The 27560-nt window shown below is 35.0% G+C and overlaps 1 non-coding gene and 1 pseudogene across 1 annotated transcript; both read right to left on the minus strand.

Annotated features, from left to right (window-relative positions):
- Window positions 1-2248: 2248 nt before the first annotated feature.
- On the minus strand, window positions 2249-2321 carry Trnav-aac (transfer RNA valine (anticodon AAC)). The gene has a single exon. It is a non-coding gene; the product is annotated as a tRNA-Val (tRNA).
- Window positions 2322-8420: 6099 nt separating this feature from the next.
- Window positions 8421-27373, minus strand: LOC136032872 (DNA-directed RNA polymerase II subunit RPB3-like; annotated as a pseudogene).
- Between the last annotated feature and the right edge of the window lie 187 nt (window positions 27374-27560).

Consider the following 27560-nt stretch of genomic DNA (forward strand, 5'->3'; position numbering starts at 1 on the left):
AAGGTAATTATCCACTGCTTCGTTGTCTTTTTCGGGCTATTAGCCGTTTTCTTTTTATTTAAGCAGGTTTTGATGTTTCCTGTTCTCGTTTGAGCTTCATTTGACGTTAATGATAATTGCAAAGATCAGGGTTTTCATTTGTCAACAATGAGACTCACGATTTTATCAGAAAAAGTGCTATAAGAGGATATTATTACGTAAGTTCAGAAAAACTTTCTCACGTATGGCGTGAAGCACAACACGTGCCTTGCCGTGTGCCGGTGGAGCAGTCTTCGTCATCTCACGTAAGAACATCCTTTGATCAGTTTTCGTCTGTTAGAGCACTTCAAGTTACCTTTGCAGTCTATAGTTTTATTGAAGATTTCCTTACAGCGGAAGGTGAAAAATATAAAAGGACAATTTGGAGAGTCTGGCACTAGCAAAACTTTTGAAGGTTTACGAAAACAAGAAGACCATTTGAAACAAATTAGCAGCGATGTTTTCGGAATCTTTTATTTATTTTTCTTAACGATGCGAATAAAGCATTGCTTTTGTTAGCATCGGAGAAAAAAGAATTGTCAAACAGTTCGTGGTAACGAACTGTAGTAAGCAGCGACCCGGCTCAATAGTAACCAAAACTCAAAAAAATGGAATTTTGATACCAATACCTACATCAAAAGAATCGCATTTTAATGCTGATTTTAAATATATAAGTTTCATCAAGTTTAGTCTTACCCATCAAAAGTTGAGAGCCTGAGAAAATTTGCGTTATTTTAGAAAATAGGGGGAAACGCCCCCTAGAAGTCATAGAATCTTAACAAAAATCACACCATCAGATTCAGCGTATCAGAAAACCCTACTGTAGAAGTTTCAAGCTCCTATCTACAAAAATGTGGAATTTTGTATTTTTTGCCAGAAGGCAGATCACGGATGCGTGTTTATTTGTTTTTTTTTTCCCAGGGTAGATCGTATCGACCCAGTTGTCCTAGACTGTTGCAAGAGGGCTCATTCTAACTGAAATGAAAAGTTCTAGTGCCCTTTTTAAGTGACCAAAAAAATTGGAGGGCACCTAGGCCCCCTCCCACGCTAATTATTTTACCAAAGTCAACGGATCAAAATTCTGAGATAGCCATTTTATTCAGTGTAGTCGAAAAACCTTATAACTATGTCTTTGGGGACGACTTACTCCCCCACAGTCCCCATTGGAGGGGCAACAAGTTACAAACTTTGACCAATGCTTACATATAGTAATGGTTATTGGGAAGTGTACAGGCGTTTTCAGGAGGATTTTTTGGTTGGGGGAGGGGTTGAGAAGAGGGGGATATGCTGGGGGAACTTTCCATCGATAATTTGTCATGGGGGAAGAAAATCTCCATGAAGGGAGCGCAGGATTTACTAGCATTATTTAAAAACACAATGAAAAAATAAATATGAAAAAGTTCTTTCAGCTGGAAGTAAGGAACAGCATTATAACTTAAAACAAACAGAAATTATTACCCATTTGAGGGGCTCACCTCCTCCTAATACCTCGCTCTTTACGTTAAAGTATTTTTAGTAGTTTCAACTATTTATTGTACGGCTTTTGTGATTCTGGGGTCATTCTTAATGAATTGGGACAAAATTTAAGCTTTAGTGTAAAGAGCGAGGATCTGACAAGGGGGCGAACCCCCTCATATGTGTAATAAAAATATGAGAATACAAAAGTTCTTTACGTAAGCTAATTTATAAGTTACGTAAATCTTTTACTAATAAAAATATTCGTAAAAAATTGAAAGTTCTAGTTGCCTTTTTAATTAACCAAAAAATCGGAGGGCAACTAGGCTTCCTCCCCCGCTCTTTTTTTCTCAAAATCATTCGATAAAAATTATGAGAAAGCCATTTAGCCAAAAAAAAAAATGCAAATTTTGTTTTAATTATTCCTCTGCGGAGAGCCAAAATCAAAACATGCATTGATTCAAAAACGTTCAGAAACTAAATAAAAAAAAACAATTTTTTTTAACTGAAAGTAAGGAGCGACATTAAAACTTAAAACGAACAGAAATTACTTCGTATATGAAAGAGGCTGCTTCCTCATCAACGCCCCGCTCTTTACGCTAAAGTTTTTTACTGTTTTAAAAAGAAGAATTGAGAGACAGAGTCAAACTTTAGCGTAAAGAGCGGGGCGTTGATGAGGAAGCAGCCTCTTTCATATACGAAGTAATTTCTGTTCGTTTTAAGTTTTAATGTCGCTACTTACTTTCAGTTAAAAAAACTTATTTTTTTGTTATTTAATTTTCACCCAGGATCGAACTGGGGAACTTCTGCGTGTTAGGCAGACGTGATAACCGCTACACCATGGAAACTTGAGAAAATTGATTTATTGAATTTATACAAGAACAAATGAAATTTTCCAAAATTAATCTTACAATTTTTTGTCTTTTTTTAAAATCTTAGCATAGCTTGGTTTACAACAAATAACTCTTGTACTAAAGATATTCGTTTCAGAGGGATATTTAGGGAGGGGGAAAAACCAGAAGCAAAGACGCTTATATGGCGTGGGAGTACAACTCCCGACAAAATCCAAAAAAAGCATATATGGAAATATGACACTGTTGATTATCCCCAAGATTAATAGGGATTATTGTAATTAAGGTATATGCCTAGTGAAGGAAAACCCTTTGCCTTGCTTAATTCTATATATCTTTTGCATCATTTTTGAAGAATGTTGGTATTTGTGTTGATCTGCTGTATTTTGTTCGTCCTTCCAAGTGTTTTATTTTCACAACTCTACTGATTAGAAGAAATAGGGGGGGGGGCGTACCTATTCCAGGGGGCTACCAACTCCAGCGGTTTGCATTTGGAAGAGGGATGTGACCCTACTCGATATTTGAAAAACTATCTAAGATTTCATGCCTTTTGAGTAAATGTGATTAAAAAAAGCGATTTTTCGTCGTTTGGCTTATAGTATAGTTCGTATAACTGTATACGACAACCCCCGTATAACTGTATACGACAACCCCCGTATAACTGTATACGACCCTGTATGTTGTCCAACAACACCCGGCAGCTAAGGGGATTTTTTCGGTTCATAGTTAGGTAGGGCTTACGGATCTTCCCACTTGTCTTCTACGTTATTCCTGGGAGCATTGAATTAATTTCTATTACATTCCAGTACCCTCCTACCCACTGATTACCTGTCTTGTAACAGCCTCCTCCTTTTCACTCGTTGAATGTGATTAATCTATGATGATTATTAGATTTTACATTATTCTGATTTGTTTATAGGAATTCGAGGGGAGATTAGAGAGATAGAAGAGGGCAGAATGGACCCTAAAGTGAATCCATTGAAAATGACCCCTCATTGTGCTGCAGCTGTAATGTCATCTTCCTGGGATAGATCTTACTCTAGAGAACTGGCTGCTTTCCCAGCTGTAAGTATAGCCTACTCTCTCTTGCTGAGATTATCATGCACTGGCTCTATGATAAATGCTGAGTGATGTCTGTACACACCTTATGCTGTGGGTGTTCAACTTAAGCCATTGTTTTAATCGGTCTTGTCCAGCCACTTACTGTTTTTTCTTCTTTTAATATTAATGTAGCGCTATGAAGGCCAAATAGGCCTGTCACTCTGTTTTACGTAGGGCCCGCGAGAATCTTAACTTGGTTGCGATTGGTGGATTATTTCTTGATTACTAATCATAGACCGTTTTACATACTTACATTAAGTAGCTTATGTTACGGGAATGCCAACGTGAAAACAATATTAGACAACGTACATGTTCCATAGCTTTTGTTAGATACATTATATGTAGCTAGTGGTCCTATTTTTATTATATCATTTTATTATATCATATCCTTTATTTTAATCATTGTCATATCATTTATTGTCATTAATATTATTTACTTAAAAGCCAATTACATAATTTATTTCAGTTTTTATCATCTGTCTGCACACAGGTCTGCCCCTTAGGAAGGATAAGAAGATTTTCTGGGAGAGGCGCTTCAATATCCATATTTTCAAATCTGACATTTTTTAAATTTCCTATATAGCTAGTCAAAGAGCTTGTCGGAAGAAAGGGACAAAAAGAAAAAAAGCCATGGTGTATACTCCTTTGTGAGTACCAGAGAACAAAATATTTTATTTCCTTCTCCTCAAGACTTTAAGTCTCCTTACCGCATCTTTAAAACATTCCTTGAAGTCTCAACTCGATCTCTCACCCATGAGATAAAACAGGATGAGATAAAACTCTCTGGTGATGATTGGAAATTAACTGGATTCTGATTGTAAAAGCACTCCGGAGAAATATTGACTTCAGGTACAACATCGTGTGATTGGCTATGGTTAGATGCTAAGGGTACTAACAAATTGTACAAACTAATAACACTGCAAAATTTTTATTATTTTCTAATAATTAATTACGAAAAATAAATTTTTTTTTCTTTAGTTGAAGTGTTGCAAAATATCTTTTTGAATGCATCTAATTTTATTTGTTTTGGTTTATTTAACAGTTTAGTTTAAGCACTATAAGTAAATATTTACCAATGTTTTTTTCACCAGGAAATTCAAAATTCTTCACATAAGTTTATGACGATTTGATTTCTTCCAATCCCAGTTGAATACGGTTTAAATCATGTATATAATCTTGATTCTCGAGCATGCATGTCCTGTGTGGGCCCACAAGTACTTAATTGTGCTTGAGAAGATGCACTGGCTCTTCAGCCAAATTCGACACTCAGATTACGCTGGACCACATTCTGCCCTGTCTTCAACGAGAAGTGTACTAACAGGGACGCTAAAAATACAGGAGTGTTCAAATAAACAGATACATTAAAACGCGACAAAATTGCTTGAAAATAAACAAACAAAAAAACGTAACTGTCGTTGGGAGATTTCTCCTTGGGTTGTTGCGCAACACGTGGTGCAAGATTGGTGATCAATATGGCGAGAGGAACTAAGTATTTCAGATAAGATGCACAACATTTACTAATTGGATCAAGTTTACGTTTTATTGCCTATTGATTTTAAATTATGTCCAAATTTGTATTTTACTTTAATTATATGACTGTTATGCTCGTGTCATCTATTTTATTCAAAACTAAACCGGTGCTACTAATAAATATTTTAATTATCGTATAAGTGTATTTACTTGGACTTTACAGTATAGGAATCATCACAAGTTGAAGGTGTCACTTGTAATTTGTTTTAGCTTTTTTGCTATTAACCAAATCGCACACATTGGCTAAATCAGTATTTTCCAAACTGGGAGGCGAGCCTCACCAGGGAGGCACGGACTAGTCTAAGGGGAGGCGCCAACATTAGCGAGGATTGACAAACTCCAATGAAATAAAAACGACGCAGTCGCACAAAACATCTAAACTCTTTCGTGATTAAGAGGATTTAGATGCTCAGGCTGAACAGAAAGTAGGTTTACCATCCCTAGGTAAACCCAGCCATAGCTTATAGATTCTGCTGTACTTCGTGTAGGGACGATCAATTAGATGATTGTTAGGGATGATCTTTCCGGTCAATTGGTTTCTCAGATAGGGACTACAGAATTCGTCTTAAAGCGTGAAGAAGGAACTGATGTAACTAAAACAGCATACTTAATTGGACATCTGAGAGAATAGTACAGCTGAAGATATATCTTTTTGCAAACTCATTCTTGTCAAAGCCATATCCATTAAAATTTTAAATTAGAAAGGCTTACTGTGGGAAAAATTGCATTTGGCTTTATAGTGACGGTGCAATGTCAATATCAGGACAAAAAATTGGCCTTCTAGCACTTAATTAAAATGAAAATACCTGATGTTCACTGCCTGATCCACAGATTAGTTTTTGTATCAGAAATTGCGATTGTGAGACATTTATAAAAAAGTAATGACAGCTAAAATCTATATAAAGAGATGCCATTATAAGTTCGAGTATTTGCACAGCTGTCTGACCATATGGGATTCCTAACACCTCTCTTTTATTCTATTATGAAGAGCGCCGGTTGTCTCGTGCCACAGAGGATACATAAACTCAAAGTAGGAATTACAATTTACATATAAGAAAATCAACATAAGGACAAAAGTATTTTTAGAAATGAAAATTTAGTTATCAAACTAAATTTAGTTATTGAATAAATCGATGCAAGGGCCAAAAATGCATCTATTGATTCAAAAAGATAATGTGAAAAGATTAGTAAAAAATGGAGCTATGGGAGGTAAATTCGAAAAAAAAAAGTTTTATGTGTTTCCACTTCTAAATTTACGCGCCCGAGTTACCAAAGAAGCAAGCACAAATCCATTTTTTCAACACCTGAATGCTTCGATAATTCATTTCTTGAATAATTCTGATGATCTTGATTTTACAAAATATTCGTGGATACAGAACCCATTTATGGGGGAAGAAGATGACGAATTTGGATTAATAAGTAATGAGAAAGAAAACTTGATTAAACTAGCCTCTGATAATTCTTTAAACAACATTTTCAGAATCTATCCCTAATTCAATTTGCCCTAGATATTAATAGTAAATATAATCTTTTGTCAAATACAGCTTAGAGGTATTGATGCCGTCCACAAAGTTTTTTTTTTACGCAACAGGATCTTCTACACTAGCTGAAATGAAACCGAAACATCGATTTCATTCGATTATAGAAAAAGAGGTTCTTGCAATCATTTCATCATTGACACCGAGATCTGGCAAACTTTGTGCTAATTATAAGCAAACACATTTACCTCATTAAAAGACAACAATATTAATTATCATTTGTTTTCTTCTGTTTGCAAGATATTGTCTGGATAAATTTCGTAGTATTAAAATTTTTCCAGTCTGTATTATGTTGCGAATCGGAAGGGAGGCACCATATGATCAAACGTTTTTAAGGGAGACGCGATAAAATAAAGCTCGGGAACCACTGGGCTAAATCAATAAAATCGGCCTATGATTAATATTTTCGATTTTCTATCAAGAGGCTTCGCTCAAAATCAACTGACAATCATTTATTATCTTTTCTTGTTTATTTTCTTCACATCTGGCTTTTATGTTTTTGGGGTTTAAAGTAAAAGCAGTGTCGCAAGAGAGCTTGCTGGAAACTTCATATTATGCATGAAGTACATCGGAAATAACTCGGGCACCATTTTTTCTTTTTAGGTAACGTCAAGAATTCAGCTCATGCAATAAAAATATTTTGGTATTAAACAGTTGTCATTATTTTCATCAATATCACAGTTTTTCAAATATAACAGTTAATGCTGCACGGGCTATTCTTATTTATATGATGGAAAGGCCGTGTAATTCTTGTCAAATGGCCTTTTCTGGCGAAGAAGTTGTTGATCAACAATCAAGAGAAGAGATTTGCTTATCAATGATTGTGGACCAACAGTAATTTTTGCAAGAACAAAAACTGTCATTACTGTGGGAAACAAAGGGTAACATTTTCTAACTCAATTGAACATTGTCTTATTATTTTTAATATAACTCATTTATTTACTCAGATTTATTTACACTAAGATTTAGTTAATAGTCAATATATCAATCTTTATGGCCAATTAAGCAGTTTCTTTTCTCTTCTAAAATTGCAAGAACAAAAACAGTTCTCCCGTATGATATCCATCCTTGAAATTCCCTTCTTAAATTTGAACAGCAACGATTTTATTTGGAGGTCATTTTCACCCACAGTGGCGATTAACAAACCTTTGTGGTCGCTAGAACACAATTGCAAACGGACAATGTCTCACCAGAATAGATTGGTCAACAATGTTGACTATGTATCAGCAGAAAAAGCCTAGTGTCTTTTTTCAGAAATAGCAGCCCGATTACTGGTCATCAAATACACTAGAACGAGCGAAATATCGGATGACTTTGACACTTTCATATGACAATGTTAAAGCTGTTTCGATTCACACTTTTCTGTTTCCCGTTTAATATTCATAGCCACGAAGGTGCGTCAGTAAGCATCAACGCTGCTCAGGATTTAGCAGGACGTCGTTTGTTAATAGCGGCAAAATTCATGAATATCAACAGATCATCTGAATTTTTTTCAAAAGCAGTATGAAGCGAGTTTTAGATTGTTCTCGACTCGAAATTTTTCATTATGTTAATCGTGCCGTTCAGAAAATTTATCAGCCTAGTTGAGCTTTCTGTTTACAGACCCTGATGATTTTGACAGGAATAAGCTCATTGCCATTCATCGAATAAATGGTGTCCCTACGGGTAAATCCTGCCAACTGCCAAACTCCTTGATTTTATCGCTTATTTTTTACCCTAAATTTTTTTTTTGTGTAGAACAGTCATTCGAAACACCAAGGACAACCCAGGTTTGCTTTACTCATTAAAGGGGCTCCCCTACCCTCTCTTTACGAGTCACTTATTAACTAAAGGCTTGTGGGTATGAGAAAGAATCAATATTAAGGGTAAATAATCCCTTCATTCTTTTGTCTATATTCTAGATCTCAACAACGAAAAATAAAGTCCAATCTGTCAACGACAATTTCATAATAATGTACCAAAAAAATAATGTATAGCTTTTAGAAGAAAAAAAATATTAGATAGCAAGTGCGTCATTTTGAAATTCTTGACTGAGGCTCATCTGCAGGTCAGATAGTTTCTTTTTCAGTGCAGCAATGCCATGAATAACTATGTTTTAGGGTCTTAGTGAACCACACGTTTCAACATTAAAGAAAACTTGTTCGGTTTTGCGTCCCATTGAAAAGGGGCTTCATCTATAAAAAAAAAAGAAGAAAAGAATATACACGGAAGAAAAAAACTTTGAAAAATATATTCAGCAAATAACAAAATGCAATTCAAAGTCAGCTCAGCAAATCGCGGGGTACAAGGTTGCAAAACTTTTTAGTCTCAGAAGGTCCCTGCTCACAGGCCTGATGCTTAATGTCAGAAGATAGGTTTTTTGAAACACGCTTTTGCCTCAGTCTATGCTAGGGGGCTAGGACCTTTTCATCTTTAGATTGCAGAATGACACGGAAAGAGATAGAGTTCATGAGATCTACTATTCCAAACAAAAGTAGACAATACTTAATTTCCAAACCATATTCTAATGTGGTATTGACAAGCTATGTAAATTCGTCGATTGAAAGCAATCAAAAGAATTTTGATAGTTTATAAATTAATTTTAAAAACGGTTTACAGATTAATTTTATAAACGGTTCATAAATTTTTATAATCTATTAAAAGAGATTTATAAATTTTTACATTCATGCGAAAGACGATTTCTTTTAAGTACAATATAAAGCCCCACGAAATGGACAAGAACAAAAATCAAATTTTATTGTAGAGCCAAAAAAATTGTTTTGACATTCTTTTCACGAGGTCGTAGCGATAAAGGTAAAATAAACTAAAAGCAATAGCTTAACAAGAGTTCACAAGAATATTATATATTGCTAAAACTCTAAAAAAAAACCTACTAGACGAGCTTGAGTACGATTGCTACTGGGGCAGGTTCAGCTCGGTTGGACAATTCCTTAAGTGTTTGCTAAGATATAGCAGTAGTTTTAATTGAATAAGTAGCTTTCATTAGCTATTATAAAAAGAAATCATTCGAAGGACCTTTACTTTCACCAGAAAACCCCAACTGAGATGACATTCCCTTTACTTTATTTCAAGTTTTTATGTAAATCTAAACTTTTTTAGACAAGTCGTTTATCAACGATTGGCAAAACTTTCGACAGATTATAACAATATTCAAGGTGGCACCAATACTGTGACATTTTACGAAAAATTAGCATAGCAAACGTCCCCATATGAGAGAAATATACCAGATAGACAAGAAAATCCAACCTTAGTGTCAAACTTTAAATATACTTCAAACTAAATATCACTCTACCAGCAATTGCCCTACGCTTTCTTTCACTAGTTTTTTTTAATCTTATAATCACTTAATCTTATTCATTTTTTTTTTCTAGATAAGATGGTCTTCTTAAATTAAATTAATCCTAGTGATTTTAAATACAGTCTAGTTATTATTTGTTATTATGTTAGCACTATGCTTAACTTAAGATTAACAATGAACTTAAGATTAAGATTAACGATGCTGAACTTAAGATTATTCTGTACCCAAATACTCCATATCATCAAAAGAATACGCTTCTACCATGCAAAATAGAAGGAAATATTTTTTTTATTTGTAATGGATCCAGCAAGGGCGTATCCAGGATTTTTCGGTTCGGGAGAGGGGAAGGCATTTACAAGAAAATATGCATTTTTGCATATTTTTTTTATTTTTAAGCATTTTTATATGCATTTTTGTTACGTTTTTACGAGTCAGACCAAATTTTTTGGGAGGGATTCAAACTCGGTAATCCTCCCCCCTGGTTATGGCCTTGGGAACTATATACCATTTTTCAATTACGCTTGACCAAACAGACATCAGTGATTAGTGAAAATTCTAATATTAAATAATTTCTGAAACCATAATGGCTAAGCGTGACAAAGCATAGGACAACGATGGAAAAATGAGATAAACCACAGCCAGTGAAAAAAAAGAGAGAAAAATACAAATATTTTGGCCGAGACCTCAATCAATCAATCAATCACCTCCACTCATCTGTCTTCAGTACAAGAACAAGAACAGAAAAAAAACATAGATAAGTCCACAGGACAATATAAAAGACAAACGTCAAAAACACTAAAATAGAAAAGGCCATTTCTTAAGCAACAGTAAAAAAAAAAAAAAAAAAAAAAGTGAATTGGTACATATTTTGCCCATGGCTTTCTTGAATGCTAATCCTTTCTCAAGTATTATCAAAATAGCTTGGACTTGAAACCCTTTCTTTCAATGAGATGCTAGACGGCAAAGGAATTCTATGAGTTAGAATATTTAATAGAATATTCCATTAAATAATTTAATATGGCACTTACATTTATCATCTTCTAATTCTGAGTATTCAGACTTGGGCCATTCAGATGGGACAGGGTAAAGGGTATGCCTGAGGCTGTTGTCTGGATCATATTCAAATGCAACGCCGACAGTTGGATTCCACTTGGCATGCTCTTTTCAAAATCCCTTTTTGGCATAGGCTCGCAGTTTTAGTTCCTGACCTTTTCGTAATTTCACAATCAATATAGCTGAAAAATTAAATTAAACTTACAAAAACCATCGAAAGAGAGACAAACCGCCTAACCTATAAACCTAGAGGATTACAGATTTGAAACCATCTTAACCCTTAGCATAAGATGGTTTGGACAATTTTTTATATTTACTTGCAAGATTAATTGTAATAGATAATAAATACCCATGAGTTGTTGGTTTATATTCGAGTAACATTTGAAAAACAGTATAGGATTATTTTGGAATTCGAATGAGACTATTGGATCAAACTAGTAAAAGAAGTTGGTTTCTTTCTTTGCTAAAGCTACACTTTTTTTTCAATTTAATGTATAAAACTGTATAGGATAATTGTATTGTATAATTGTATAGAACTGAACAAAGATCCAATTGATAAATGGTGAAAAGTTGGATTAAAAGCAAAAAAGAAACGTATTGGTTCTATTGACCTATTGAGGCATAAAGTCAGTTTTAGCTACAGACTGCAGATAGTGTCCCAACCAGGGGCACCCTCATGAAGAGACCAGGGGGAAGGGTGGCCTATAGGAAAAATTAATCAGACAGTAAAAACCTCCTGGTAGCACTTTTTGCCACCCCCATGAGATAAATTCAAAGCACTGCTCTCGGCCTCAACGATCGGACAGATAAACTGCATGGCCAATGTATGTTTAGTTTATGACAAGAAAAAAGTCAAAGGAAGCTTTGAACAAGGAAAGCTAACAAGTTGAATTAACTCTAATCAATTCTCATAGTCTGAGAAATTAGTCAGGATAATTATCTTCTCAACGTAGGATACTGAATGCAATTCAAATGTACTGAAAGGCACTTCTAATAATAATTAAATAAAAAACAAGTGTTTCAACTGAAAGTAAGGAGCAACATTAAAACTTAAAACGAGCCGAAATTATTACATATATGAGGGGGGTTTCCCTCTCCGTGACACCTCACTCTTCAAGATAATGTTTCTTAGTACTTTTAAAAAAGCTTCTTGTTGTTTTAATTAACCGAACCCCGTGTTTCACGGGCCATTCTTAGAGTATTGTAAAAATTGAAACTTTAGCGTAAAGATCGAGGTGTTGAGGAGGGGTCAATCCCCCTGGAACTGTTGGATAAAAAGATGGAAAATTAGAAAAACGAATTATATCATCATCATGGTTTTTAGAATGCTAAAATAAGGGGTTGGGGGGGGGGAAGAAGATTTGAGAGGCTACTATCTTTATATTGGTGATTTAAATGCCCGTGAAGATTGCAAACTTTTGTTAGTTTGCTTTGTCTAGAACTGTCCATTTCTTCTGCAAGAAAGACTTGGAGAAACTAAATGCGCGAAATATTTTTTTTTAAATTTCCCTATTTGTCTTATGACTAACCTCACTTGCTTGTAAAATAGCAAATTTTTTTTCAATGTAGCAGCAACCCTAGTCTGAATACCTTACTTAATTTCTATCAAGTCTATTCTACACTTCGAAAAAAAGAAAAAGAAAAAAAAAAAATTATAGCGTAAAGTAACTATATAATGCACCTTAGTCGTTTATTTTCACGCGTCTTGTTTTGGATAGGATGATGCAGAGTTTACTGCATCAGCTGCTAATAGAAACAAAGAATTAAGCAGGCTAAAGCTTACGATCTATTTCGTCATATTCTCCTGCATCAGCATCACTTCTTCGTGAAGTAACTGGAACGACTCTTGGATCTGATGTAACCATATCGGCAGTTGTAACTTGTCTCGTTGATCCCTCAGTTCCCTTCAAGTCCAAAGTGATTTCAACACTACAATCTTGGCAAAAATCTGTGCAAGTACAATCCTTTAAATAAAGATTTGTGTCATTTCTTCAAAAGCTGAGCTGCTCCAAATCACAAGGCAATGATTCTATTCCGCAGCTAGTCCTATTTCATTTTAAATCAGTTTCTTTTTTATGTCTAAGATTGTACTTATTCAATTATTTTTAATGTTTCATGAAACATTGTAGAGATTCATTTACCAAAATTGTTGTTTATGGATGGATATACTTTACAACATATTAAAAGCCTAATATTCCTGGACTGGAGCCAACTTGCTTTTCTATTTTATATAGAAGTTGTAAACTATGGAATATATTTGATACTTATAAATAATACTTTATATTACCCTTTGGGGCTTTCTTAGCAGGTGCAGCAAGGTGTTTTGTATACATTTAAAAAAATAAAATTTATCTTATATTAGTTTTTGGCAAATTGAGACTCGCAATTGCTTTTACTTTGGGACATGTGAAGCTAAATGAAACATGATTGCCTCCACAGTTTGCACACTTAAGTGACAAATTGCACGGCGAGTCTCTATCTGAGACATGGTAACCTGCCCATCGCACACATTTTGGTGTTTCCCTATAACATAATGACTAGAGATGATCAGGGGACCAGCAAATGTTACAACATCGTGATATCGCCTTGAACTCAGAAACACTTAGGTTTTCGTATCTGATTTGACTGTATCTGAATGCTTTGGCTCTTGACATTACATCAGAGAATTCAAGTTTTACTGCTGTCGATTTCCCTAGCCTAGAGGCGTCAAAAACACCAGGGTAGGAAATCAGGTGAGATAATTCAAAATTGCTTGAAAATTTCCTTCAAGAGACCGTAAAACTTCTTGTTTTGGACTTTAGCAGAAGAGCAAGTTATCACTCCAGTTACTGACAAACGGAAAACTTCAGCAACTGACTTATCTTTACTGATAAATCAGTTTGTCATGTTCAGGACGTACACTAATAATTGATTTATGCCCATTTATCTCGTCTATCATAACTTTTCTTTTTATTGGGTCTGAGAGAGTAGGGGGAAGGTTTGACACAACAATAGTAGCATGTGAGTCGGAAAATGTAGGCTTTGGTAGTTGCAGTTGCAACTACCAATTTAAATTGTAGGCTTTGGCAGTTGCGGGTAATTCAATTCAAAAGCATCCAGCTTTGCTCCAACAACCTTGAGTAGTTTTTCCACAGGATTAATCTTTGTAGAAAGCCTAGAGTAAGCCACAGCGGAAAGAATGGGAGCCTCTGTAGGAGACGTGGTAATATAAATCGGATTTGACACCTCCCCACATTTCAATTTTTTTAATAAGGTCAAGAATATCTTTTAAATAATTTGTAGATGCTTTCGCACCAATGCACCATGATCAATTATCATTAGGCGCAACCTTTGCCCAAAATTCAATTTTTGCATTAGCAATAACACCGCATTAAAAAAAGTCTATTGTGTGTTGAATAATAATATCAGCTTGAATTCCTTCTTCCCAGTTATTATGCAGAAAGTTCATTACAGGGCAGCGCAAATATTCGCAATTATCCATAGCTTGTTTTCAGTAGTGTAAATGATGCAATAGGCTTATATAGGTGCAAATGGTATTTTTGCAGTTGGAAGCAGGGTTGCAAAATTACACACTATGATTAGGATTAAATTAACACTTTATTGAAGCCAGTTTGAATGCAATGAAATCAGAGCCCAAAGACGGTCAGTCCAGCGAGAGACTCATATATTACCCAAATAGCAAATTGATAGCTTGAAAAGGCCAGGTCAATTCAATCTAGTACAAAATATTGCGAAACAACATTCACTGAATTCTAGCAAGCTTCACAGGATTTAATCCAAAACAAAATATTGCAAAATACCATTCCTGAATTGACTTAAGTTCAAAGTGCTGACTTGATGAATGTCACGACATGTGAAGTTCAAACAGGTGCAATAATTCAGGATGAAAGTAAGCTTCACAGTTCATATAAACCAAAATAGATGTTATCACTTCGAAGACTGAAGTGATACTTATATACCAAGTATATTTTTTTAATATTGTTTTCAATGGAATATACAATTTTGTTTCGAGGCTACAATTGACAAACAAAAACATTTCCTAACTTTTATTTTTTCTGGAGAGATGATTGGTACCATTAAAATAATCAACATATATTTACCATTGAACTCTTTTGTTTATTGTGTGGAGCAAATCAATTTGATATCCTATCAACATATGATTCTAAGAACAAAAATAAATATTAATTGAGATCAGTAAATCATAAAGGCAAGCTAAAAAAAAGAATTAAAACTTACATAAGTAATGAAAAAAAATTTTAACTTACCCTGCTGTAGACCATTTTGTCAACCACTTCATCTGTAGTAAGAGGAATTAGACCAATTCTATGAGCCAGAAATTCATCAAATAAAACAGTTGAGTTTGCCTCAAACTGAATCCAATCAATGGCCATGGTTGGAGTTTCAGCAATGAATATACGTCTCAAAGCATTGGCGGTGCTACAAAATAAATATGATGCGTTCATGTTATCCTGATGTTCCTTCTTTCAGGAGGGGGGGGGATTAGCTACCAATATCAGTGTGTATCAAGATTTGATACTACAATTAAAAAAATAGTAATTCCACATAAAATATTCAGGACATGAATGCTGGAAGCAAATATTCGATTACTTTTTTTTGTAAAAATGAGTTTAATTCAAGTAACGTTAATGGTGTTTCTTGGCATAACTTTTTTGAACAGTACTATTTCATGTACCTTAGTGACTTCTAGCATTTACATACAATATTCCAAATAAAATACAGCTGACCTGTAGGAATATGGGGAAAAGCCAAATACATTGATATTTATGAATCCCAGTCTAAAAAAACGCATATTCAAGTGTATGTACTAAAGTATTTAATGAGTTTCACATACTCAAATAATTTACATACCTATATACATGTACAGTTCCATAAGATACTGTAACAACAACAAACAGGTAAAAATCTGACTGAAATAAAGAAAGTCTACTAAAATTCCAGAAGAGTATGCCATTGCAAATAGCAAACACTGATAAAGTGTAAAAAGTGTAAAATAAAAATTTACAATCTCAGAATAAGCAATATTGCCATCTAATTACTACTTGCCCATAGGTAGATGTCATGAGTAAACCCCCTACCAGTACAAACACAAATTGCTAAAATCCATTCATTTTGATAAAATTGACTTGAGCAACTTAAGCATTCGAGTGGCACACTAGTACACTGATGAGATAGTCCTGGCTAAAAGGTGACATGTTGGTAAGAGGTACATCACCCTTAATAAAAACATCATAGTGTGTTAGTTTCTAAGGTTTGGCCAGCTCTCAGTGTTGTTTGGTCTATTCCCCATGAAGTATTAGAGCAATTTTGACTTATAAGACAATCATGGATCAACACACACAACTACACTGCCAGGGTAAGACATTTGGTCTATTGTTTTCACAGGAAATTTTGGATAAACCAAGAAATTAGTTTTAATGTAGATAAATGGAGCAATATCATAACCTATGGGTCACAATTGCAGATCAGCACTTGTCATTACATCTTCTGGGTACAAGCTTATATCTTCTATTTCATATTTGTCATTTTCTGTGGAATTATGTTGCTCCAGAATTGAATTCTACATGTATCTACTATGCAACAATATAATAGATTAACTGAAGACTCCTTTTTAAGCATCACTGGATCCAAATTTTTTGTTTTGATCAATATTGTCTACCAGAGTTTATAGTACCAAATGATTTCCTGTAATTATAGTCTGTACACAAACCAACCGTTAATGGATACGATGACGTGCCTTAACCAAACGACGTGCTGTATTACTTTTTTTTTCACCCCCTGTAAAACCAACTGATGGAGATTGTAGTGAATCAGATGAATTTTACTTACAGCAAGAGGAACAAAAAGACAGGGTTCCAGGCATAAATAAGGTAGCCTAACCTTATTAGGAGATTTTAATGCCCAAGTCAGTAGAAATAGAGATAGATGGTATCCTGTCCAGGCAAAGTTGGCTGAGGAAAAGAAAACCGTAATGGTTAAAGATTGAAGCAATTTTGTAGGTATAGCAATCTGGTTATAAACAACACAGTACTTGGTCATAAAATGGCCCACAAGTTAATATGGTATTCATATGTTGGTAAGTAGGGCTACCATGAATTTGGGGGGGGGGGGGTAGGAGGATGCATCCCCTCCAATGTTTTGGTCACTTGGTGAACAAAAGTAAGTCAGTAAAATTGTGAAGTGGAGCTCCATGATTTTTCCAATGTCACTAGAATTCTTTGTTTTAGTTCTTTGTTCGCTAAAATGCTACAGTAAGTTTGAACTTGGTTGGTAAATGCAGTAGTTTTACCAACTCCTGCTGTGAGTTTACAGATGGTGCTGCAACTTTCACTAAGTTACTATCATATCACTATGTTAATTGATGTAGGGTAGCCTACTGATGTGATTCTTCTTGACTTTTTTGAAGCTTTTGACAAAGTTTGTCTCAAGCAAACTTGCAATCAAATTATTTTCTGTCAAACTTGAAGAGAAGTCCTTGCTCTGGATCCTAAACTTTCTGTATATGTAATCTCAATGTATTCAGTTATTTGATGACTCTGGTAGCTGTATTCTTTCTTTGGCAAAGCCTGTTATGAGTGGAGTTTCTTGGGGTAGTGTCTTGGGTCCTACACTGTTTAATTTCTTCATCAATGATGCTCCTTTCACAATCAGAAGTAAATAATGCTCTATGGTGATGACCTGAAGCTCATTGGACCAGCCTCATCTTGTCAAGATCATAACCTGCAAAATAATCTTGGACTGTTTGATCAATGGCCAGAGGTTCGGCTTCTTAAATTTAATGTTGTGAGTGCCATGTCATTCGCCTTGGCAAATTGAGCCCTTGTTGATCTTATTGTCACTCACACGCTCAGGTCACTCACTTTCCTCTGTAAATACTGAAAAAGATCTTGGAATCACTATTGATAATGAATTAAAATTCAGGGAATTCTTGGGAACTTTGGATTCTCTTATTGATATTTTCATGGCCTATATATGATATAGGTCAGGATTAAGCAGTTGCGAAAATAATTATGATTCCTGATATTACGATAAAGGTGAGAGGTGAATAGAAAGGTGTTAAAAAGTAAAGAAGAAGTCGAAATTATCTTGATCAGATGTATCTACAACCAGCATTGTTTTTACTCTGATAGAGGAAAGTCTTGTCTTGTCTATTTTATAAAACCAAGAAACAAAGGATAGTTTACTGTACACATTACATTGTCCTTTTTCTTGTTAAACTCTCACGAAGTAAATTATAAAAATGACCCGAACAACCAGAATCAGGCAAGCAACAAATTCTTACAGTCCAGCCTTCAGTGCTACAAACAGGGGCAAAAATCCTTCAAATAGCACCCCATCACACCAGACAGTGGATAGGATTCCAGTTGATTCGATAAAGGACCCAAACCCCCCATCTACTTCACCTGGTAGACAGATACCCAAACTCTCTGCTGAGTCCCAGGTGCTGTATGATTTGATTACAAGAATTGATATTTCAGTCCGACAGATTTCATCTGAAATAGCTCTGCTACGAACTGAGCTTGCCCAGAAGCCTAGCTATGAAGAAGTGCATAAATATGTAGATGGTGCATTTCTGGACCTTAACTCTCGGTTGCAGAAAATTGAAGAAAAATGCACCCAGACTTCCCAACAGACTGATGAGATACGAGAAATTGTAAGGGAAGAAACCTTCTGCCACCACGAAGCACAACAGTGAAAAATGAATATTATTGTAAAAAATTTACCGGAACAAGAAGGAGTTAATGATGTACCTCAAGTGAAGCAAATAATTCAAAACCAGCTGCAACTTCCAGTGCTAACAATATTAAAGACAACCAGGCTGGGGTAGAAAAAACCAACCACTCAGAACTCTGTTTCAAGATACCAGCCCCTTCTAATTCAGCTGTCAGAATCAGAAATTGCTCTGAAAAGACAGATTGTGCAAATGTCTTATGTGAAAAGAAAAAGCCTACAAACATTCTTTCGCAATGATGTACCCAAACGGTTTAGAACAGCTGATAGTATTAGTGAACCTCTCTCAAGAGGACCAAAAAACTAATTGAGCATGAGACAATGAGCAGCAGCTCTATTGCTGACAAAGGGAAAGAAAACCCAGCTAAGAAAGTGTTTGTCAATAACCCTGTTATGATATGTCACTCTTACTCATTTCCTAGAATTCTTCTTGCGAATGTAAGGTCACTAGTAAATAAAATGGAGGAACTACAAATTATTCTTGGCAAAAACCAGATTGATATTGCTTGCCTTACAGAAACATGGTCTATTACAGAAGATTCTTGCTCGATTCCTAATTATGAATCCCATTTTAACCCCAGATTGGGCAAAGATGGTATTCCTCTATCTCATGGTAGAGGAGTGGCTTTTTTTGTAAGTGTACCCTCCCAAATTGGATTCTTTCATTATTTGAAATAGAGAACAACTCCAAAACTGAAGTTTTATGGCTCTGGACCAGACCCAAAAACCTTTACTAAGAGGCCCAAAAACTAAGATTTTTTTTCCAAAAACTCTTAGTCTTGACCAGGTAGTAAAGTCACCTACACACAGTGATAAAACCATAGACTTGATTTTTACCAACATTGAAGATTACTACTGTGCCCCAAAAATAGCCCCTCCATTAGGGGCAAGTGACCATCTATGCATCTTTTGGACCCCTTTATCATCCTTTCCCCCTAAACCATTGATAAGTTATTCATATAGACCTATTACTGACAAGAAGATTGCACATTTCAAATTAAAACTTAGCTCCAAATATTGGGCCAATATCCTATGTCTTACCAATGGTGATGAAATGGCTTCTACGTTTTCAGCAGAACTTTTCTCCAGTTATACTGTGACACCCTTCCAGTGAAAAAAGTCAATTGCAGATCCAATTGTAAACCATGGATAAATAAAACAATTTTGTGCCTAATAAATGAACGTGATAGACTCTTTAAGGAAGGATTTTTCCGAAATCTCGAAAACTTCGAAACATTGTTATTAGTAAAATCCGTAAAGCAAGAAAAGAGCACGGTGCTCAAGTGCTCCATAAGTTACTGTATTCTAACCCTAAGAATTTCCACAAATGTATCCAAGATCTCATGGGAAAAATCTCTTCTAAGTTTCTCTTACTGGATAGTAATCACAACCCAGTGAGTGCAGACATCATAAATGATTATTTTGCTTCAACTTGTAAAACTCACCCGCCACTCCAAAATATGCCACCTAACAGTGCAGTGAGTGACATTGCATTGATTGAAATACATCAGACCCAGCTTAAACTCGATAATCTTGATACAAATAAGTCAGTATACCCAGGTGATATCCCAACCAAATTGATTGTGAAATGTGCCCATTATTTAAGTGTACCTCTAACTGCAATTTTTAACCAATGTTTTGTAGATGGTATTTTTCCAGTGTGTTTTAAACAAGCTATTATATCACCTATACTGAAAAACAAGAACCCCAAGTTCCCTCTGACTTAAGACCAATATCAAAAACCTCTATTTTCTCTAAAATTTTTGAAATTTTATTTACAATTTCCTCTTTGACAATATTCAAGATAAAATTAACCCAAATCAGTTTGGCTTTAGGCCGAATCATAGCACCACCCATTGTTTATGTTATATACTTGACACTGTTTTCAAACATCTTGAGTAAAGTAGTTCCTATGTTGAGGCTGTTTTTGCTGATATTAGTAAAGCCTTTGACAACTTGGATCATCAGAATCTTATTGATAATGCAAGGGCTTTAGGTGTCAGAGATTTTGTTTTACGTATAGTAGCTAGTTTTTTATCTGTTCGTGAGCAATGTGTAGTCCTCCCTAACGGAGATTCATCAGGTTTTACCTCGATTTCCTTTGGAGCACCTCAAGGGACTAAATTGGGCCCTTTAGCATTCTTAATTGTTTTTAACAATGTTTTTACCAAACTTTGACAACACTTTTAAATTTGCGGTTGACTTGACATTACTTAACCTTTGTCAAATCTCAAGCACTTTGGGTGTCAAACTTGACTCACTCATTAACAACTTAAAGAATGATCTTGGCAATGTTAAACTCAATCTGAGCATACCAAAAAGCAGTTTAACGCTATTCTCCTTTTTTAAAAATATACTCCCAATCAATAATTACCTTTGCATTCCAAATTTAAATATGGTTAAGCTACTTGGTGTGCACTTGGACAATGACCTTAAATGGAAATCTCACTCTTTTCACTTATTTAAAACAGGTGGTTTTCTCCTTAGATCTTTCTCCCTTCTTAAACGGTTCTCCATATCAATCCAGAACCTTAAGATAATTTATTGTTCTTATATAAGACCTTGTCTTGAATATGCTTGCCCTGTCTGGCACCCTGGGTTGACCAAATCCCAATGTTCTAAAATTGAAAGCATTCAAAAAAGAGCTGTAAAAATTATAATGGGGACGTCCTATATTACTTACGATGAAGGTTTGGCTAGACTTGAACTCACTACATTGGAATTACGACGTCACTTCCTTATTATGAACTTTGGGCACAAGTGCGTTAGTTCTGACTATCATCGACGTCTTCTTCCCCCCTTCAAAGAAAACCCCCCAATCCTTCCCAATACAAGAATTAATGCTCGTAGAGCTCCAAATACTCAACTTGACTTGTGTCTCCAAATGTTGAAAATGAGGTACAAAAACTCTTTCATTCCCTATTTTGTTTCGCATTTTAATAATTTATTTAACTTAGTAACTATGTTTATCCCTTAACATTTATTTTATCATTGTAATTGTTCTGACGTGCTTATGCTAGCTTGTGTGATATTTTAGCCAATAAATCATATTCTGTTCTATTCTAATACAACTCAAATTGTCAACTCTGGAGTTGTACAAGAGATATCCTTAAATTGTTCCAAGTTGCAATTTAAGGTAAAAAGAAGATTCATCAAGTGGACAGCTTCAACTACCTATGTAGCATTGTTAGTAAAGATGGTGGGTGCAGTGAAGACATTGTAAGCAGAATAGTCAGGGCCCATGTAGTTTTTTTGGAGTTGAAAAAAAGTTTGAAAGAATAAGCTACTGGAAGCTACAGTGATGACAGCACTCAAGTATGGTTCTAAAGCACAGGTGCTCCAAAAACAAAGGAGAATTTGGTAGATATTTTTCAGAGAAATTGCCCACAGATTGGTTTGATCATCCAGCTGACTGATCATATCTCAAACGGTAAGCTGTACAAAAAATTTGGTTCAGCCCCACTTTCTGGGAATGGTTGGACTGTTGCTCAAGCAGTAACAATGCACTACACACATACCAACAATATATTCATTTTCATATGAGATCCCATCTAGTCCATGTCTGCTGTATAGCATTCAAGCTTCTCTCTCCAGGATAGGCAGGGAGGGGATGTCTGCTGTCCAAATAGAATCTATTCATTGCCTCATCTCAGTCCATCATTCTCAGTCAATTTTGTTTTTCACTTTTTTTTTATCTACAATGACCCCCTCAAATAAGGTCGGTGGATTATTTGCAGGGGTTCTGGTTGCAAATTCTTCATTAATTAAGCCAAATTTTTGCTTTTTTTTCCTCAGCTGCCTAGTCTGGAGTAATACCATTTTACTGACTACCTGGACATTTTTGTTATAAAACTACTTGAGCTTGTGAAAAAGTCTAGACAGTCAAACACAAGACACAAGCACAGACAGTTCATTTTTTGTTAGCCCAACTGTCTTAGCTTATAATTGGGCTCACTTGCACAACATTCAAGGCAGACAAGAGGCCCTTGTAGGGTATATATACGAGAAAAAGGATGAGAAGGCTAGGATATATTCTGTAGATAAAGGATGACAGTTGGCCAAAGAGTGTCCTTGTTGGCCAAGTTGTCCACAAATGGAATGGAAGGATAACACAAGGAAAGATTTAAGGGAAATAGGAATTTCTTGACAGTGGGAAAAGAATGAGGCTTTGAATAGACTGGAATGGAGGAGATGCAGTTGCAGCTGTGTTGGCCTCAGGTGGCTTGGTGCTGCAGTGAGTTGTTAATAGTAGTAGTAGGAGCAGTAGTAGAGTTTGTATCCCCTACCACTTAAGAGATTGAAATTACCAAATATTGACATATTTTCTGTTAGAAAGGGGACATGGTTATGACATTCAATCTGCTCAACATTGAACAGTCTATCACAAATATACCTAAACTGGATAATTCTTCCTGGATGAGGAGACATAATTGAAACCTTTCTGGAAGCATTCCAAAACAAAGCTTCCTCCTTCTATTGATGATTCATGTAAATGATTACTTGACAAAAAATTATGCAACAAGTCATAGCAGATGGTTTGGGATGTACTTGATCAGTTTTCACACCATGTCCACTAGCTGGGAGCTACAGAATCATCCTATTGCTGGCAAGTGCAAGTAAGGTAAAAAAAAACCTGGTAGTTTGAGCTTTCTCTACTGGCTAACTGATGTAAACTTTTTATGATGGTGACATTTTCATCCTCATAAATAGGATGGCAACTAGTCTTTCTTGGGAAATTTGCCTGTGTCCCTTTCTAATCTATCTTGTGTTGCTAAGGTTCAAATATAAGTAGTCAGAGACAACTGTTCAAAGAAGAGATCATTTAATGGCTACAAAAATATGAACCTCTTGCAATAACCTTTGGTATGTTAGATATTGCTGGAGTGAATACTGGAGTACTTGTCAAAACTACTCAAAAGCAGGAAGATTTTATACAGCCAAGACGAATTTTGATTAGTTTGGGTACATCCCTCATGAAGATAAATGAGTGTCAGCACAACCAACACACAGCCAATTGCAAAGTTATAAGAGTCTGTAATATCTGCAAGAAGGATCAATACAAAGTGTGCCAAAAATGTACTTAGAACTTTTACTTTTACTCCAGAATACTCTTTTGGGACCATATCTATACACACAAAATAAAATGTATGTTTGACTGTCTGTGAGTCCTCTATGCATTACTAGACTGTTTTTCCAATCACCAAGAAACTTTAAAAAAGTTGTTCAGTACACTCTTGCAAAGGTTTTAGGTATAAATCCTCCCCCGCCACACAAAGACCCTCTTAATACTTTGGGCTGACTGAAATTGGAGACCCATCAACAAAAATGATTGACTGTCACTTCTGATCAAATTATTGACATTTTCTGAATACTGAATCAAAAAGTTAATTAATTATGAATTCTGTCACCTAACATATTTCTCAGTGGTTCATCATAATCCAGTTGCAAAACTAGTCAAAATTTCCTATATCTTCATGTAGCCAACTACAAAGTTACGAGAGTCTGTAACATCTACAAGAAGGGTCAATACAAAAACCATCTGGTTTAAGTATGCCAAAAATGCATTTTACTTCAGTATACTCTTGTGGGACCATATATATACATACAGAATTGAATGGATGTCTGTCAATCTGTATGTTCTCTATGCATTACTACAAAGCTTATTCAATCACCAAGAAACTTTTGACCTTCCCTTCTGGTCAAATTATTCATATTTTCTGGATACTAAGTTAATAAATTAATTAATTATGTATTGCATCACCTAACACATTTCTCAGATAAAAAAAAATCAAGAAATTCTGTTTTGTATTCAACAGTTATTTAATTTTATATTCAACCTACTTTTTCCAAATTTAAAAATACTTTCATTATTTTACACAATAAGCAAATGTTCAAAGGGGGAACTCTGCAGGGGGGAAGGGGAAGGATTTGCCATACCAAAATGAATTTGATTAGTCTACTGTTTACCAACTCTTTGCATGTTTAATCAATGCATATCAAACAGAAAATTTACATACATATATGTAAAGAACAACTTCATTTTGAGTGGGTTAACTCTATTATGGAAAGCATAATTTCTTAAAAAAAAATTATTTATGTTCCTGTTTACTGATTAAGGGCATTGTGTCTTTTTAGTTATGAACTAAAAATAAGAATTTTCAGGGGTGGGGGGGTATCTTTCTAAGCAGAGACCAGTCAAAAGAGAATTTTCTATGGGGGATAATTTATCCAGGGGAAGTTTTCTATAGAGAGAAATTTTCCATGAGGGGGGGGGATTTTCCCTGAATTTTGTTTCTTTTGACATTGCAGCAATACTTAATGGGTAAGCTAGTTTCTCATACCTAAAACCACAGTTTAATATCTGAAAGTTTGTTGTCTGGTTGCCTTAAAGTTTCGGGGTAGAAATGTGCCTAACCTAAACAAGTTTAGGCCTATACAAGAACAAAAAACCACCCCACAAGTTAAGGGCTAACTGTATAACTAAAGGGTTAATGTATATTTGGACTATATATTTGTATATTAGGAGGGTGGGGTATTGGTGAAGTGAAGTGCATTTACAAATGATATAATAAGTATTTAAGAATTGAGATTTGTTTTCAGAATTTTACAGTTTTTTCTGCTAGGGAGGAAAAATTGCTTACTAGTGCAAAAATTCCTAAGGTTGTGGAACATACACAGTCAGATGGCATAATAGAAAAATATTGTATTGGTATGTTAAGAAATTGAGAAAAAGCAGTCTCAACTTGTTTCAATTAAGGATGGAGACAGAGCCTAGACAAATGATAAGAGAAGTGTTAAAGAGAGATGGTCAGATAAAGTAAACAATCTGCTATAAACTAGATATATCAAGTAGAGAACACCTTAAGCTGAGATTATACAATGCAAATTATCATTCAATTATCCCTGTAGAACTGATCATGTTTTGATTAAAATCTGACACTTTCCATGATAGGTATAAAGTTTTTTGGGTGTTAAAATCATTTGGCATAGCTATTCAACAGACAAATTCAGAGCCTTGACCTCATTACCTATGACTAGAAATAATAAAGTTTTTTGGCAAATAGATAATTGATGTAATATCTATTTATACAACATTGGAACTACTTCTAATGGATTATATAACTTTAACAAAATGGATTTAAGTTATAATCATATAATAATTTTAAAACTGATCTCTTAACCTTTTTATAGGCTACCTAAAATGATAGAAAAAATAATCATCTTTAAGTCTATAAAGGGCTTAAAATTGAATTTTTAAGTAGCCTAAAGCAATTACTATATTTAGAAAGAGCATAAAAAAGGCATTAAATGGTATGTTCAACTTATTGTATGTCAGTAATACAAACTGCCCCAAATTTATCCAAATGTATTAGACTAGCTGAGTGGTTAGTGTACTGGCTGGCTGGCTGGTAAGGACAGGGCCGGTGTTGCTGGTTATTTGGTTTGAAATGAAGGTTAATAGTGTGACTCTATAAGCTCAGCCAAACTTGGCCTAGCTCCAAATGTGTACCCAGAGAAGTCTAGAGATAAAACACAGGAAGTATTGGATGATTTGCCTGCAATCCTGCATTGCACTCTTATCATTGTCAAAGGCAGTGAATCAAGAGGTTGGTACTATTACAAAAAAGTTTCTTTTTGGGTAAAATTCTAATTTAGCTACCTTTTTCTTTCTTGGAAAGGGGTAAGGTTAGGAAAACAAAACTTTTAGGGATTGATCTACAGATTTAAGTATGTACTGGGAATGCCTTTTGAAGTACCTACCTCTACTCCTTCTCTATCTAGAGGGTACTGACCTTTGGCAACATTTTGAAATATTTGTGTTAAAAGAGTGAAATCTTGAAAAATAGATCTTGTGCTTAAATGAAGTACAAAAAAATGTTTTTAGCTTCAGGTTTCAAATATCACCTAAATTTAGAAAAAAAAACATTGCTATGGCTTAAGATTTTACTTAGAAGGAGTGGAGGTGTGTACTTCAAAATACCTTCCTGGGATATAGCCTACTTTAGCCTGTAGACCCATCCCTGCAAGTTTCATTTTCTTAACCTAACCCCATTCCAAGATAGCAAGAAGTCACTAAATTATCTGCAAAGCTAGCTATTGAAGTGCTTTATAGGCTAGGATGTTTTCATTCCCTTATCTGTCTTTTTTCTGTATGTGATTAAAATTGTTTCTTTTGTCTTACTTTTGCTGTTTCTCTTTTGTATTTTACTCCAATTAACCTCTGTTTTGTGAAGTGGGTGATAAATAAATTATTATTATTATTATTATTTGCAAGGTTTCACTTTACACACATATTTTTAAGGTCATCAAAGTTCAGGACACTCTAGAGGGAGAAGGAATGGAGGTAGGCCTATTTATTTCAAAATACCTTCCCATGACATACTTTAGCCTGTAGACTCATCCCCAAAAGTTTTGTTTTTCCTAACCTAACCCCTTTCAAAAATGGCCAAAAGTAGAATTTTACCATTTTTGCTCTTGCATGTCTCCTTCCTTCTGAAGAGTGAGCTTACTAGCCTACTCTTTACCTTTACTATTTTTCCAAGCTAGGCTTTAGCAAAAAAAGCCCCTAAGCTAAAATTTTACTATATTAGGCTGTCTAACCTGAGGTCTGTGTCTTCAACACTAAACTTAACATTCTCTTCTGTAAGTTCCACGATTCTCAGTGTAGGTTGATTTGCATATGGCATTCTTAACCAATTTAAAATTTCACTATTCTAAAATGATCATCAAGTGCGGGCTTTTCAGTTGAGATGCTTTTTCCTTCTTCTTCTTCTTTTTGAGCAGTCCTGCCTTTCCGTATCTTTCGTCTTCTTCTTATTTATTACATGCAAACAGTATTTTCAGCATGGGTTATTGGACTTGTTGGATTGACACTAATGGACGTTGGATATTTATTATATGATTAACAATCCCGGATTTAATCTGTATGAAAGATAACAACAAAAACTTATCCGATGCTGTATCCAG

This window comes from Artemia franciscana, chromosome 11 (assembly GCF_032884065.1).
Source record: "Artemia franciscana chromosome 11, ASM3288406v1, whole genome shotgun sequence".
In the NCBI taxonomy this organism is placed as follows: domain Eukaryota; kingdom Metazoa; phylum Arthropoda; class Branchiopoda; order Anostraca; family Artemiidae; genus Artemia; species Artemia franciscana.